Source organism: Rhinoderma darwinii, chromosome 1 (genome assembly GCF_050947455.1).
Source record: "Rhinoderma darwinii isolate aRhiDar2 chromosome 1, aRhiDar2.hap1, whole genome shotgun sequence".
NCBI classification, from domain to species: Eukaryota; Metazoa; Chordata; class Amphibia; order Anura; family Rhinodermatidae; genus Rhinoderma; species Rhinoderma darwinii.
This window is the reverse complement of record NC_134687.1, coordinates 102,251,243-102,256,617: the sequence shown is the minus strand read 5'-3', so window position 1 is coordinate 102,256,617 and position 5,375 is coordinate 102,251,243. Positions and strand designations below refer to the sequence as shown.

General features: G+C 36.5%; 2 non-coding genes across 2 annotated transcripts; both read left to right on the top strand.

Moving 5' to 3' along the window:
- Window positions 1-3,161: 3,161 nt before the first annotated feature.
- TRNAC-GCA (transfer RNA cysteine (anticodon GCA)) lies at window positions 3,162-3,233 on the top strand. Its single transcript has one exon. It is a non-coding gene; the product is annotated as a tRNA-Cys (tRNA).
- Window positions 3,234-4,338: 1,105 nt separating this feature from the next.
- On the top strand, window positions 4,339-4,410 carry TRNAC-GCA (transfer RNA cysteine (anticodon GCA)). Its single transcript has one exon. It is a non-coding gene; the product is annotated as a tRNA-Cys (tRNA).
- The last annotated feature ends 965 nt before the right edge of the window (window positions 4,411-5,375 follow it).

Sequence of the window (5,375 nt, the reverse complement as noted above, 5' to 3'; positions counted from 1 at the left end):
GTAATTTTTTTCTAAAAGGGTTTTTATTGTGCAAACGTAGAAAAAACATATAAAACCTTTACACATTTGGTATCCCTGTAATCGTGCCGACCCATAGAATAAAGTTAACATGTTATTTACGCTGCATAGTAAACGGCGTAAATTTATAACGTGAAAATTAATGCTGGAATAGCTGCTTATTTTCAATTCTCTCCTAAAATAAAGTTAATAAAAGTTAATCAATATGTTATAAGCATCTAAAAATGGTACAATTACAAAATACAACTCGTCCCGGAAAAAACAAGCCCTTATACGGCTATGTCGACGGAATAAAAAAAGAGTTACGACTCTTGGAATGCGACCGTGGAAAAACAAAAAATAATCCTTGGTCATTAACGTGCAAAATGGCCCGGTCATTAAGGGGTTAATGTGGCGCGTATTTCTCTTTATTTCACTTTAATTTTCACTTCGTTTCACGTCACCATTAAGCCCTTCGGTTTTCAAAGAGTACAATATCAGCCGTCACTTTGCCACGAAGCATGCAAACTATGCTAGCAAGCAGTCAACACAAGAACGGGCGGCTACTGCTCAGAGGTTGGCAGCTAATTTACAGAGTCAACAGAACTTTTTTCTTGATAAATCACAGTGCGTATGTTATTTTAATCTATTTACATTTCCTCCTCCCAGTATCTGCGAAATGGTATGTAAATGCCATATCTTGCATATTCCTTGAGACAAATTTATTAACTGATAAGGGCTATTTTTCACATTTGAAAGACAGTTAATAAATTGGGTTGTAGTGTTCTTACTGTGCTATGAGGTTTGCACACACTACATTTAATGCTTTAGTATATCCGGCCCAAACACTCCCTCCAAATGCTCCTGGCCCGGCCCCTCTGTCAAATTTTAGAACCCATTGTGGCCCGCGAGTCAAAAAGTTTGCCCACCCCTGGGTTAAGGCCTGATTTACACGAGCGTGTGCATTTTACGCACGCAAAAATCGCGTCGTTTTGCGTGTGCAAAAGGCACTTAACAGCTGCGTGTGTCATCAGTGTATGATGCGCGGGTGCGAGATTTTCGCGCAGCCGCCATCATTATGACACTACGTTTGAATGTTTGTACACAGAAAAGCACGTGGTGCTTTTCTGTTTACATTCAAAGTTTGACAGCTGTTGCGCGAACCACGCAGTTCGCACGGAAGTGCTTCCATGCGGCATGCGTGGTTTTCACGCACCCATTGACTTCAATGGGTGCGTGATGCGCGAACAGCGCACAAAGAAAGGACATGTCGTGAGTTTTACGCAACGCACTCGCGCTGCGCAAAACTCACGCACTGTCTGCACTGCCCCATTGCCTAATATAGGTGCGTACGACACGAGTGAAAAGCACGCGCGTATATTACGCTCGTGTAAATGATGCCTAAGTGTGCTGCCGTAGGATGATCAGGAAGTGGAAAATTTACCTGAAATGTTAATTTCCTGGAGTCCGTAGGCAGCACAAGTTTCCCACCCTATATATATATATATATATATATATATATATATATATATACATATATATATATATATAAATATATATATATAGAGGGGTAGAAAGCAGCAGCACTCACTAAAATTATTGTACGGGTGCCAAAGAGAAAGGTCCTATTGTAGGATTGAAACGTTGCTGTGTGTTTGACTGAATAAACCACCATTTTTTCATACTGGAGTGCTGCAAGTTTTCTCTTATATATATATATATATATATATATATATATATATACATATATATATATATATATATACATATATATATATATATATATACACATATATATATATATATATATATATATATATATATATACATATATATATATATATACATATATATATATATATATATACATACATATATATATATACATATATACATATATACATATATATATATACATATATATATATACATATATACATATATATATATATATATACATATATATATATATATATATATATATATATACTGCTGCATACGTTACACTTTCTGAAGGGATTTGGGCTCTGTTTAAGGCTACCTGGGACCTCCTAATTGTTTAATTGATTACTGCTGAGTAATATGTCTCTTCTATCCGGTCAGATGAAGTATCTGGATGTACTTGTAGATCATAGACTAAATAAATGTCTAAAGGGTTTCTAAATGCTGTTTTGAATACTCTGAGGGGTGAAGTTTTTAAAATGGGGTGACTTATTGTGGGTTTTTAATATATAAGGCCCTGAAAGCTACTTCACAACTTAGCTGGTCCCTGAAAAAATAGCTTTTTGAAATTTTCTTGAAAATTTGAGAAATTGCTGCTAAAGTTCTAAGCCTTGTAACATCCTAGAAAAATAAAAGGATGTTCAAAAAATGACGCTAATCTAAAGTAGACATATGTGGATGTTACTTAGCAACAATTTTGTGTGGAATAACAGCCTGTCTTACAAGCAGATGCATTTAAATTGAGAAAAATGCGATTTTTTTTTAATTTTTCGCTAAATTTAAATACTGAATGTATCGAGCCAGTAACATAAAGTCCAATGTGTTCCAAGAAAACAATCTCAGATTCGCTTGGATAGGTAAAAGCATTCCAAAGTTATTACCACATAAAGTGAAACATGTCAGATTTGAAAAATCAGGCTCTGTCAGGAAGGTCAAAAGTGGCCAAAGCAGGAAGGGGTTAATATAAAGAAAGTTGTAATAAATAACATCTAATTTATTAAGAGTTGCATTTGACTGATTTGACTTGATCAAAAGGTCCTTGGTTCAAATCCGAGTGGTCCCTTTAAACCAATATAATAATTTCTTTCCTCTGAAAATGACAAGCTATTTAAAGCGTGTGATCACCTTGAAGCCACCTTTACAGCATACATAAAAAATTAAAAAAAAAAAAAGTTGTATTTATTTAAATATTAGTAAAATCAGTTAATAAAAACAACAACGAAAATTGCTTTGCCATAGCAGAATGTTCTGCCATGTGAATGTGCTGTTTACTTGAGAAGCTTTTAGAATGTTCAGGTCGACAAAAAATCCTTTCATACCTGGAATAGTGGGTGAAGAAATTTGGAGTAAAATGCGCCTATTTTATTAAGAGGTGCACGCCTACTAATAAATTTGGATGTCCGTGTGCCATCATTCACACACCAGTTTCCATGTGATGCATAGGGGGTATAGCTCAGTGGTAGAGCATTTGACTGCAGATCAAGAGGTCCTTGGTTCCAATCCGAGTGCCCCCTTTATATGTTTTGCATAGCAAAATAACAATTTCTTTCCTTTGAGAACAACAAGCTATTTTAAGCATATGGTCACCTTCAAGCTGCCTTTACAGTATGTATGTATATATATTAATATAATATATATATATATTGTGAGACAGTGACAGGTAAAGTCATTGAGGGAAGGTACATTTCCCCTAGAATCCTGTCATATGTATCCTAGGCTCCAGGGAATGAGTAGTTCTTGCAATAGAAAGCTCTAGCTTTCCAATCTCGGCTTAAGGAAAAGCCGGAAAAAGGGCCTGGAGTTGGATTGGCGAAGAGCAGGGTGGGTTCCCCAATCCCTAGTCCATCTCTGTTTGTAGGACAAGGCTGCTGCTCAATTAGCTGCACCTGTAGCCTGTGTATAAAAAGGTGCAGACACAGTGTGTGTGAGTCTCACCCCTGACTCAGACTGGAGAAGCCTGTAGTCTATGTGAGTAAAGACCTGTGTTACTTTGTGTCCAGTGCCTGGTAGGAAGGCACTTGGTATAGTTAGATAATATCTTGTTTAGTTAGTGCTCAGACGAGCAGGATTTATTTTGTATTTTGCCTTGTTGTACAAGAGGCTGTTTCTTTGACAAGAATAAAAACACAGGCAAAGCCCTGTTATGACTTTTAATGCACGGTGTCCCTGTCTCTGGCTACAAAGAAACCGCTGTACCAATCTCTCCTGATGCTAAACCCTCACATAATAAATATATATATATATATATATATATATATATATATATATATATATATAATGAATATGAAAGAGCTATGCAAATACTGGCAGCAGTCACACAAGTGTATGCAAGGAATGGATAACTGCAGCTTCCTAACCGCACCATGGAGTATACACCTGGAGCTGTTCAAATCGTATCGTGGGATTGTTTGCCAATGAACAGAAGGCTTCCTAACAAGCCAACCACTGGAGGCTAGAACGCACATTGAGTTTTGGTTGCAGGTTTTTGAGCCACAGTCTGGAGTAGATTCAAGAGGAATGGGAAATCTAAATGTACAGGTCGACAAGAACTGCTTTCATACCTGGAGGAGTGGGTAAAGGAAGTTGGAGTAAAATTCACCTATTTTGTTGAGATATACAGGGTGTATAGCTCAGTCGTAGAGCATTTGACTGCAGATCAAGAGGTCCTTGGTTCAAATCCGAGTGCCCCCTTTCAGCTGTTTTGTATAACAAAATAATAAATTCTTTCCCTTGAGACGAACAAGCTATTTATGAGCGTAGGCCATCGATTTTTATCGGCCGGAAAACCCCTTTAACTGCACTATGCAGTATACACCTGGATCTGTTTAGTTCAGATAGTATTGACTCATTGTTTGTCAATTAACAGAAGGGTTGCCATCCACATTAACCCCTTGAGGACACAACCTGTATTGGCCTTAAAGACTAAGCCGTTTTTTTCAAATCTGACGTGTCACTTTATGTGATAATAACTTTTGAATGCTTTTACCTATCCAAGCGATTCTGAGACTGTTTTCTCGTGACATATTGTACTTTATGTTAGTAAAAAAATTTGGTCGATAAATTCAATATTTATTGGTGAAAAACACCAAACTTTAGAGAAAATGTGCAAAAATTTGCGCTTTTCTAAATTTAAATGTATCGGTTTGTAAAACAGATAGCAATTCCTCTAAAAGAGGACTCAAAAATCACCAATAATTGATCCCAACTGAATAGCAAATCAAATAATCCTATCACAAAATACAGGCAGGATAACCAGTATAATGCAAAATACAACATCTTAATTGGATACAAAATAAAATACAGAATATAAAATGAAACAACTAACCCATGATGCAACGATCCCCACACAAATACTAAAAACCTCCTGTAGAAAAAAATGCATGGGTAAATGCAGCAAAGTGCGAGTGCCTGAACAATAAATGCAACAGCCCTATACTGACAAGTGTCGAGTTAGGGAAAACAATTAGGGTATGTTCACACGCTTAGCAGAAAACGTCTGAAAATATGGAGCTGTTTACAAGGGAAAACAGCTTCTGAATTTCAGAAGTTTTTTAAGCTACTCGCGATTTTCGCTGCATTTTTCACTGCGTTTTTTTATGCCCGTTTTTGGAGCTGTTTTCTATAGTCAATGAAAAACGGCTCAAAAACATCTCAAG